Source organism: Mirounga leonina, unplaced genomic scaffold, assembly GCF_011800145.1.
Source record: "Mirounga leonina isolate KUSES-001 unplaced genomic scaffold, KU_Mleo_1.0 Mir_126, whole genome shotgun sequence".
In the NCBI taxonomy this organism is placed as follows: domain Eukaryota; kingdom Metazoa; phylum Chordata; class Mammalia; order Carnivora; family Phocidae; genus Mirounga; species Mirounga leonina.
In genome coordinates, this window is record NW_023270314.1 from 11,523,201 (window position 1) to 11,534,977 (window position 11,777).

Consider the following 11,777-nt stretch of genomic DNA (forward strand, 5'->3'; position numbering starts at 1 on the left):
AGGCATAATAGTAGAAAAGCACAGAGCACATTCAGAAGACCTTGAGCAGATCTCTTTAACTGAAACAAAGAGTTTGGGTAAGCAGGTTGGGCCTGTAGCCTGAAGGGTGCTGACAACTAAATTAAGATATGTGGGCATTATCTTTTCAGGCAGTAAAGAATCAAAGCTGGTTTCCCTACTATGAAGCAACATAATTGATGTACACTTAAAAGAAAAACAACAACTTTTTTATTTTTTAATGAGAGACATTTGCAAAACACAGAAAAGCCTAAGAAATAAAAGTCACCTGGAAAACCACCACCCAGAAATATGTTACACTTTTGATGGGATCACATATACCATTTTTTTCTGGTCTTCTATTTGTGTGTGTACGTGTGCATGTTTATGTATAAATTGGGATTATTCTTTCTTAACATGATTTTGTGAGTACTTTCTTATTAAAAATCACAGCTGCACTGTATTTCATCATATAAATGTAATATATTGTACTTACTCAATTTTCCATTTTTTCATCTGGTCACAAAAAACTAAAATTCATCCAAGGTTAACCTAAGGAGTATGAAGAGAAGATTGGAGTAAAGGATAAGCTGAGAGTGGGAGGAACAGTTAAGAAGCTATTGGTAGAGGACAGCTTATATAAATTAAGGCATATTCACTCTCTAGAATAGTTTATTATATTACAGCATAACTATTGTTTCAAAGAATGATGTTGTTCCTCGTGTACTATTATGGAGTGGTCTCCCAGATATATTTTCTCTTCTCAGTCCCCTGAATTTGGAGTGTCCCAGAACTCAGTTCTCTCTTCTTCCCCATCTACATTTATTTCCTCCCTTGGCGATCTCACCCAGTCCCAGGGATTTAAATATTGCCTGCATGCTAACCACCTGATGGCCTGTGGAAAGAAAGGGTATTCTATATTCAGGGGTGGATACAAGTCTTCCGAAAAAGAATTTGAAATTGTAAATAAAATATGCCTGCTCCACTCCGACGCTATCCAATAAGAGACGTTACAAATACAAAATGCTGGTGTCCTGCTCTGAGAGGGGTCCTTGGAAGTGAGGGGCCTTGTATGCTAGAGCCTAGGCAAGGGCCTGGAGACAAGAGCAGAATGATATGATGAAGGCATCAGTAAGGGGATATCACTATTTCAAAGTCAGGGGATGGGGTGGGTGGAAAAAAATCACCCATCGATTTGGGCAATTTGTTCTTTGCTATCTATTCATTCAGATGTCTATAGAACAATAACCTGAAACTATCGTTTGATTTGGCTTCCTAAAAAATGGTATATTACTCATTGTGAAAGCGGGGGAGAAAAGAGAGTTTCTGTGGGCTAATTAAAAAAATAATGCTCCTGAGACAGCAAGCAAATGTACATGATTCTTTATTTCCAATATCATCTCCAGAAATCAAAGTTTCTCTCACTGCCTCTATTGTAAGCTCTGCTTTTCAGCCAATAACACGCTCAGCTAAAATTCGCAAAGAATTCTTTCTTTCCGCATTGAAAAGCCTGGCGACTTTGATATGACTGTAGTCTGCCCCTCATTATACGTGAGTACAAACATGTAAAAAATATTTATACATCTCTCCAATCTATAGAAAACCATTTTGGGGTCTTGAAAACAGTCTCTTTACAGATGGGGAGAATGTGAGAGAAATGCCCTCAGTGTGCTGGCTAAAAACTGCAATGTCTGCCCAGCACTGTGCTTCCTCTCATAACAGGGGATGCTCTGCTGAATGAGCCCTTGTATGTCAAAATTCAAAAAGTTCTTGTTTGCTCCAGTTGAACAAAGCTCTCACAGACAGTGGGATCTGCAGGGTAGCCACCAAGTGTGTTGAACCAATGTTCCCTCCACCACACTGCCGAATAGTTTATCGTAATGGCAGTTCTCACCTTCATGTATAGAGCCCGGTGTTCGCGGTGCCGTCCTGCACAGAGCTCCCACTGACTTCAAAGGAAATGACATAGAACAGAACCCCATGGTGTAAGGAGAAACAAGCAGCATCTGATCAGAATCAGGCCATATTTTTTTTCATTCTCTCTGTATAAATGGCTAAATTTATATACAGAATATTTAAAGGCCACCTTTCACTGCAGCAGTTTATGAATTGTCAGATGTACATACACTTATTAGGGAGCTCAACACTGAACTGCTTATGTAGGAGGGAAAGGGAGAGGGTTGTGTTGTAGAGAAATCCATCCCAGTTCCACGTTTTTCTTGGTCTACAAGACCCCCTCCCAAGAGACCAAAGTGATCGGGGCTGGCTTAGTGGCTCGTTTAACTTAAAGCTGGCCTTAAGGCAAACCTTAATGAAAAAGAAGGAAGAGACAGAGGAGAAAAAGAGGAGAGGGAGAGGGAGGAGGAAGGAGAAGGGTGGGGGCAGGTATGTTTGTTTAAATCCTTGGATAGGGGAGGTCTCTTTCTAAACTTAAAACTAAGGGGAGGAGGAGTCACTAAAGAACAGTAAATTTAACTACAAAAAAAGAAAAATTCCACATGTCAAAAATCAAAATAAGATATATTTAAATGACAAATAAAAAACTGGGGGAAAATATCGGTGACAACTTAGATAGGTAAAGGATTAATATTCTCCTGAATTTACAAAGAACTCAGGAAAGCTGATTTAAAAAAAGAAAAACACTCCCACAGCTAATATCACACTCCATGGGGAAAACCTGAAAGCTTTTCCTCTAAGATCAAGACCAAGACAAGGATGTCCACTCTTACCACTTTTATTCAACATAGTACTGGAAGTCCTAGCCAGAGCGATCAGACAAGAAAAAGAAATGAAAGGCTTCCAAATTGGTAGGGAAGAAGTAAAATTGTCATTATTTGCATATGACATGATACTATATAGAAAACCCCAAAGACTCCACCAAAAAACTATCAGAACTAATTAAATGAATTCAGTAAAGTTGCAGGATACAATTAATAAACAGAAATCTGTTGGGTTTCTATACACACATAATGAAGTAACAGAAAGAGAAATTAAGAAAACAATCCCATTTGCATTTGCATCAAGAAGAATAAAATACCTGGGAAAAATTAAACCAAAAAAAAAAAAAAGTGCTAAAATTCCCATAGAGTAAACAAAGGATCCATACAATTCACAGAAACATAAATTTATATGGCCAATAAACATTTGAAAAATGTTCAGTGCTACTAATAACCAATAAAAGCAATGAAATAAAAACAATGTTTTCATTTCAAACTGGCAAATAGGAAAAATGAAATCACATATTGTAGCCTTTTCAAATATAAGCAATAATATCAGAAAATGTAACTCTTTAAAAACGCCTTTTCAAAACACCAACAAAAACAAATAAAGTACCAAAGACTATATATAATAAGACATGCAGAACCTAAATTTTAAAAAAATGAACTTTCTTCCTGGGCAGAAGAGCCTCATGAGGGACAGGGCCTGCTCAGGGAGGGTATTCTAGCATGATGGCAGCCTATAGGTGTCAGGAGATTAGCTACACATGGGGAGGTCAAGCAAATCAGTAGAATCCTGAGGATAATGATAGGCAAGTTTCTCACTGTGAGAGAAGAGTGGTATAAATAATGATAGGAGAAATCTAGAATGAGCCCCGTAGTACTAGATTGAAATGGAACATGTCAGTGTGAACTCACGGTTTTCAATATAGGTAGATAGACACAGAAATAAATATGGATGTGAATGTGGTTTTTATCTATGTATACAAGTGTATGTATGTGAATACATATTTATGTGCATATGTATATGCATAGATTTATTTCCTAGCTCAGTCCAATGACAAGGCGGGGGAGAAGAGACACTCTGGTAACTGATCTAGTGTCTAAATAGTACCTTCTCTTCTCCACGTGGACTTTGTTCTTTGGGGAGCTCATCCATTTCCTAAGGCTTCATGCTGAAGCCTACGTCAAGATTAGACCTTTCACCTAAGCTCCAGATATTCAATGTATTCAACATTTTCAAACTGCTAATATGACTTCTATACTTGGTTGTCTCACAAACATTTCAAACTTAACATAGTCAAAATAGAAAGTTTAATTTCCCTGTGTTCTCCCCAGGCCTCCCAAGTTCCTTCCCATTGTTCCAACTCTATAAATAACAACACAGGTCATTCACTCAGTCACTGAAGTCAGAAGTCTGGGAGTTATCCTAGCCTCCTCCCTTTCTCTTACCCTTCATAGTCTCTCCGCCAGCAAGTTCAAATTGTTCTACTTACAAAATATACCTTGAATTAATTCACTTGTCTCCATCTCTACTTGTGACCATGCTAGTTTAAGCTACCACTCCCCCTCTCCTAGATAACCGCAATAGCTGTCTAACTAATCCCTCATATCCATGGGGATCTCCTTACGTTGCATTATCAAAACAGCCAGAGTGAACCCTTAAAATGTAATTGAAGCTTGCCTTTCTCCTCCTCAAACCCTTAAAACCCTTCTAGGATTTTCCGGCCTGTTAGAACAAATCCAAGTGTCTGGCTATCGTAAAAAGACCCTGCATGATCTGGCTACCTGCCTAAGGCTTCCGACTTCATACCATGCACTTTATCCCAGCAATTAAAACTCTGCAGTCAGAGTTCCTAGAACGCACCAAGCTGTTACCTGTTTCCAGGTTTTTGCACTTGCCTTTCCTTCTGCTTGCTATGCTCTACTTTCAGCTTTTCACATGATTGTCCCCTTCTCATTCTTTAGTTCTTAGCTTAAGTGCCAGTTCCTCAAAGCAGAATTTCTTGGCCATCCTATCTAAGTAGGACCCTCTATTAGTCCCTATCACAGCCAACTGTTTATATTCTTCCTAACACCAGTTGCAATTGATTTTTTTAAATTTTGTTTTGTTTTGTTTTATGGCCAGTCTCTCTCACTAGAATGTAAGCTGTATGTGGGGAGTGATCTTGTCATTCCTGTTTTCTCTTTCATTCCCATAGCTCAGCATGGTGTCTGCTATATACCATGTAGTTGATAAATTTATTTTATTTTATTTTATTTTACTTTATCTTATTTTATTTTATTTATTTGAGAGACAGAGATAGGGAGAGAGAGCATGAGCGGGGAGGAGAGGGAGAAGCAGGCCCCCCGCTGAGCAAGAAGCCCAATGTGGGGTCTCATCCCAGGACCCTGGGATCATGACCTGAGCCAAAGGCAGACACTTAACCGACTGAGCCACCCCGGCGCCCCTGTAGTTGATAAATTTTTATCAAATTCAAAAACAACTTGTAGAAATTTACTATGTATTAGATGCAAAGGATTCAGAAGTAGAACACAAAATTTCTCCAACTGGCTTACAGTCTAGACGGGAAGCAAATAAGCAATTGCAATTCTGCATGGGTAGTACTGTAATAGGGAAAGTCTCATATGGGAGAGGCCCCTAATCTGGGCTCTAGGCCAATCACAAAAGGCTTATTGGAGGTTGTGACATCGTAGTAAACCTGCTGAGTTAGTCAACAAAGATACAGTGGGGTAGGGCAGAGGCCAAGAATAGTATGTGCCTAGAAAGGAGGCAGACCATGGCATATTCAGGAGGCTAAATACCTTAGGGGTGGACAGTAGAGATGAGGGTGAAGAGAATGAATGGCAAGAGATGAAGCTACAGAAATAAGGTGACATAAGGGTAAACCCCAATAAATGGTTTTTACTACATCTTGAGGGAGTGAGATGGTCAGTGGAAGGTTTCATGCAGGGAGTAACATGATCAATTTTGTGTCACACAAAGGTTATTTCGACCGCAGCATGTTTAAGGAATGGAAGTCCAACAAGGGTTAGGGGGCTAGACAGCAATCTAGGTAAAAGTCGACAGGATGACAGTGACTGAAACTAGGGCAGTAACAATGGGAATACAAAGACTGAGACTAAGACAAAAAAAAAAAAGAAAAGAATAAGACAGACTTGGAGAGTATTTAAAAAATAGCAAGTGCAGAAACTGGCAATTCAATAAATAATTTGTTAAATGATATGAGGACAAATGGTTAGATATTTGGAGGAAGACTTAGAGCCCTACTTCAAAACTGTATCAAAATAGGGCATATCAAAATAGAAGCACGAGCAGGGGGAGTGGCAGAGGGAGAAGCAGACTCCCCACTGAGCAGGGAGCCCAATGTGGGGCTCGATACCGGGACTCCCGCATCATGACCTGAGCGAAGGCAGACACTTAACTGACTGAGCCACCCAGGCACCCCTGACAATTATTTTTAAATAAATGTTTTTAGGATGTTAAAAAATGTAAGTCAAGGAATAACTTCTATTAATATTAATAATAATTTGTAAAAAGTGAGTATATAGAAAATAAAAAACATCTGGATATAAAAAAGGAGCAACCAAAGATGATTAGAATTTACATATTTTTATAGCCATTACAAACTTAATAGATGAGTAAACTCTAGACTAGATACATTTGAAGAGTGACTTTACTGAATTGGAAGACGGTGCTGAGAGATTTACCTAGAACACAGCACAGACAGCCAAAGAGCTAGCTAGCTAGCTAAAGAAAAAGCAGTTAATTAGGAAACATGAAAAACAGATTGAGAGGCTCCAGCCTATATTCAATACAAGTTCCAAAAGAATGGAGGGATGCTGGAAAAACAATATTTGAAGAAATAATAATGAAGTAATTGTAGAATTAAAACACACACACACACAGTACTAAGCAGCATACATCTACAATTAATACATTACATTAAAATGAACATCATCTGGGATAAAGAGCTAATTTCAAGAGCTATTACAGAATTAATATGATGGTGGTAACACTGTAAGAAAGTGAACTTCATGAGGTTGTACTTCAGAAAATAGATTATATGGAAAAATTAAACTTGTTTTCTATCTCATACCATACATAAATATAAACTTAAGAGGAATTAAAAACTTAAATGTGAAAAGCAAATCTATAACACTTTTATTATTTATTTTTAAAGATTTTATTTATTTGACAGAGAGAGACACAGTGAGAGAGAGAACACAAGCAGGGGGAGTGAGAGAGGGAGAAGCAGGCCTCCCGCTGAGCAGGGAGCCCGATGCGGGGCTCGATCCCAGGATCCTGGGACCATGACCTGAGCAGAAGGCAGATGCTTAACAACTGAGCCACCCAGGCGCCCCTCTATAACACTTTTAAAAGAAAATTTTAGGTAATATATTTATGACCTTGGGATAGGGGAGGATTTCTTAATTAAGATTTAAAAATGAGAATCATTTAAAAAGTGAATACATTTTCCAAATTTAAGAAGGAAAACTTTATTCAACCAAAAACACCATAAATAAGTGATAAGACAATCCACAAACTTTTCTTTGCAATGAAAGAACGTATTTTCAAAGTCTATATTATACCACTGGACGTCGACAAAGGGGTAAGTGTCCTCCTTGATTGCTGATTAAACCTTTCTCCCTCCCTCCTTCCTTCCTAAAACCCTCTGTTTTGATTAACATGTTATGTGACTATACCACTCACTTTGCTCCTTGTTATACTCATCCTCCTATCCTGAGACCCCTGTCATTCCTTGAAGATTTTAGCTGGCAGTTCACTGTCATCCCAACACTATTCTTGTCATAATTCTTAGTGATTTCAATATCCATTTCCTGATATGGTCCTTTCAATAATCTAGCCCCTAAGTATTTGGCCTCCTCTTCTCCAGCACTGCTGTCTTCCAACTTAGCCACTCACTAACATGGTCAAATCTCTAGAACTGCACTGCTCAATCTGGTAGCTACTCGCTTCATGTTGCTTTTAATTTTAAACTTATTAAACTTAAATACAATTTAAATTTCATTTCCTTAGTTGGCCCATTTTCAGTGATCAGTAGCCATGAGTAGCAGCCATATTAGACGGTGGACATGGAAGAGTCCCATCATCAAGGAAGTTCTACTGATCTTCTCTAGATCTTCTTATTGCCCATAGCTACAACTCCTCCATAATGCCAATATCAAGCATCACACTCTCTGACCAAGGCCTTCTACTCTTTGAGCTTATCTCCGACTCCAACAATTTGTCAAATATATTTGGACCTATAATCTATTAAATCTTCCACCATTTTATTGTTCCTTACCCTGTGCCATGTTCTACTTCCATTATTATCCAATTTAAATTCCATGATCAACCATTATGTACCTCCCCTTGCGTCGTACATCTTAAACTACCTTGTCCCTCTTACTTTTTTTTAACATGATAAATTCTAGTTAAATCTAACTTTCTGCCTGTTTCTTATCTGGATAAATCTAATTCTCTACTTAACTCTGCACCCACACCTCTGCTGCTGACTGTGGGTGGAGAAAAAAAAAAACAAAACCCACATAGTTATCACTAACCTCAAGTAGGCCCTTAATGCTACCTACCAATCATTATTGTTCACTAGTGCATTCAGTCTCCCATTCTCTTAGACTACTCATACTTTCTTCTCATTTTCAAACCTCTGACAACTTCTCCCTATTCTCACTCTCAGCTGATGACTTGCATCTTATTTAGCTGAGAAACAGAAGCAATAAGAAAAGAATTACCATCTGTTCCCACCATCACATCTACTCACCTACCTGCACTTGTGTCCATTTGCTCTGCCTTGTCACCTGTTGCTATGAACAGACTGTGTCTATGGTTCTCATGAAGACCAGTCCTCTACTCTACACTAGACCTCACCCCCTCCAGCCTATTTAGGGATCTCGGTACACCGGTTGTCTACTTTCTCTCTGGCATTATCATTTTTTCCCTCTCTACAGGATCTTTCTTATCATCATGAAACTATGGTTTTATTTATCCCATCTTTAAAAAAACTCCCACTGACCTCAATTTTCCCACCAGTTACTCCTTCATTTCCTTCTTTCCCCTTTAAGCAAAAATCCTTGAAAGAGTAGTCCACCTGTACCCACTACTCTGACTTCTCTCCTCCCACTCTCTCTTGAATCCACACTGATCAGGTTTTTGCCCCCATACTGTATCATCAATTCTCATGTCAAGATCACCAAAGATTTCCATGTGGTTAAATTTACTGGTCAACGTCAGTCCTCATCTTGCTTGACTTATTAGCAATGTGTGACCAAGATGATTCCTCCTTCCTTTGTGAGACTCTTTCTTTACTTGACTTCCAACATGGTTTTCTCCCTACCTTACTATTTGCTCCTTCTCAGACTTTTTTGTTGGTTTTACCTTATCTCTATGACCTCTGAACATTGAAATAGCTCAGCCTTTGGATTTCTTCTCTTCAATGTCTATACTCACTTTGTGGTAGTTTGAACCATGGTTTACAACAATTTGCTCCCTCCCTTCTATAAAGATTGTACATCCACACTTTTGGATTTGTCTTGAAATGCCTCTTCAGTGCACAATATACATCTTTGTCTCATTGCAGGGCTGGGCTATGTGACTTTCTTTGGCCAATGAATGGAATAGAATGTAAGCGTGTGGTGTATGCCACATACAAAGAGAAGCTTTAAATTGGATTGCATTGTTTAGGTTGGCCTTTCTTGCTTCTGCCCTTTGCCACGAGTGTGGCATGTGCCAGATAGTGGCTGTTTCTTAGGGCTCAGATTAGAATATACTTGAATCAGACATAGCTGGCTCACAGCCTAGAGTAGAGTCATAATCAATTTGCCACCCATATGTAACAAAAGCAAGAAATAAATGTTACTCTAATCCACTGAGATTTGGGGGTGGTTTGTTACTCCAACAATGTTGACTAGTAAAACTCCCTTTAAATTCTCCTGAATGCCTGTTTCATATGTCCAGTTGCCAACTAGGCACCTCCACTTGAATGTCTATGAGGCAATTCAACCACAAGAGGTCCAAAAATGAGCTCCTAATCTTCTCTACCAAATGTGATCTTCTTGAAGTTTTTTCATTATTAACTAATAAAAACTCTAACCTTCTAGGATAAAAAAAATAAGAAAACAAAACAAACCTAAAGTCATCCCTGATTTCTCACTTTTGCTTTTATTCCATGCCCAATTTATCAACAAATCCTGTTAGTTCTACTTTCAGAATAAATCTAGATTCTGAAAACTTCTCACTACCTTTACTGGTACCACCTTAGCCCATGCTATTACCATTTTTGCCTGTTTACTGTTATTGTCATACCAATCCCCACCGAAGGGTTGGTTACCTTTGCTTTCTCCATCCACAGTCTCTGGTCCTAAGCATCACTAGAGAAAGTTCCTCTAGAATAGAAAAACAAAAATCATTCAATAACTACCCAACAAATGCTACCCAACCTCAGCTGGGTCACAGTTACTCATAAGTTATCTTTTAATTTTTTCTAATCACTTTTTACCGCCTCAGTAACACCTCAGTCCATGATCTTCCACCTGGATTATTTTGAAAGCCACTCACTTTTCTTCTGCTCTTGTGCCCCACAGCGGGCCTTTTAAACCAGTAAGTCAGGGCGCCTGGCTGGCTCAGTTGGTAGAGCATGCAATCTTGATCTCAGGGTTGTGAGTTTGAGCCCCACATTGGGTGTAGAGTACTTCAAAGAAATAAAATCTTTAACCAAACAAACAAACAGTAATCAGATTGGGTCATTTTTTTGCTCAAATCTTTCCTTTCCTCAAATGGTTTATCACCTCACTGAGAGTAAAAGTCAAGTCCTTGTAATGGTCCACAACATCTTTTACATGCTGCACATACATCTTCCCCACCTTACTGCTCCAATCTCATCTCTTTGTGACTCATTTTTGGCCCCACTGGCCTCCCTGCTGTTCCCTGCACCAATCATTTATGCTCCAACTCCAGGGCCCTTGCATTTGTTGTTCTAAGATGTTCTTCCACCAAATATCTCTGGGTCCTGTTTCCCCACCTTCCTCAGGTTTGACTCAAATGTTGGTCTTCCAGTGAAGCTTTCCTTGACCACCCTATTTTAAGTTGTAATCCTTCCCCAGAACTCCCTATCCCCCTTCCCTGCTTTATTTCTGCCTATAGCATTTATCCCAGGGTATGTAAAATCCAATATACATAAACTTCACTTATTTATTGTGTTTATTGTTTCTCTCCCTATACTAGAATATATGCCTCATGAACTAAGAGGGGTTTTTTTCTGTCTTGTTCACTTCTGTATCCTCTAAGTGCACTAAGTGCTCAATAAATACTTGTTGAGAGAATCAGTGTAACTAACAAAGGGTAATATGCATAATATATAAGTGCTCCTACATGTCCAAGGAAACATAAAAATAACCAACTGAGGGGTGCCTGGGTGGCTCAGTCAGTGAGGCATCCAGCTCTTGATTTCAGCTCAGGTCATGATCTCAGAGTCATGAGATCAAGCCCCACATGGGGCTCCATGCTGGGTGTGGAGCCTGCTTAGAATTCTCTCTCTCCCTCTCCCTCTGCCTCTCCCCCTGCTCTCATTCTCTCTCTCTCTATTTCTCAAAAAACAAAACAACAACCCACAAAAAACAACCAGCTGAAACATTAAATGAGGATATGAATAATGACCTCACAGAAGAAACACATAATCAGTAAACAAGAAACAGGACTCAACCTCAAGTGATCAGTGAATTAAGCAGGGTGAGGTATCTTTTCGTAACCATCAGATTGCCAAAAATTTTAGAAGTCTTACAATACCAAGCATTGGCAAGGATAGGGAGCATCAGTAACTCTCACACACCTGCTGGTACAACTTTGGAGATGTGAAATATCTAGTAAATACTGGCAATACACATACCCTTTACCCAGCAATTCCAGTCCTAGATATAAACCCAAGAAGTATGTGCTAGCAAGTCTTTTTATGGGCAACATGTAAGAGAGTCTTCATGTCAGCATTGTTAAAATAGCCCTAAACTAGAAATTCAAATGTCCATTAATAGAAGAATAAATGTATA

At 39.0% G+C, this 11,777-nt stretch overlaps 1 protein-coding gene and 1 long non-coding RNA gene across 2 annotated transcripts in view; both read right to left on the reverse strand.

The window, feature by feature from the left end:
• Positions 1-515, reverse strand: part of FRS2 (fibroblast growth factor receptor substrate 2) — a 116,743-nt gene extending 116,228 nt beyond the window's left edge. Inside the window, exon 1 of the mRNA XM_035002164.1 lies at positions 494-515. The gene's annotated coding sequence lies outside the window, so the exon portion shown is untranslated. The remainder of the gene's footprint in view (positions 1-493) is intronic.
• Positions 516-526: 11 nt separating this feature from the next.
• LOC118008583 lies at positions 527-10,404 on the reverse strand. The gene is made up of 3 exons (XR_004678718.1): positions 10,294-10,404; positions 10,067-10,121; positions 527-549 (listed from the first exon to the last, which is right to left on the reverse strand). It is a non-coding gene; the product is annotated as an uncharacterized LOC118008583 (long non-coding RNA).
• Positions 10,405-11,777: the final 1,373 nt, after the last annotated feature.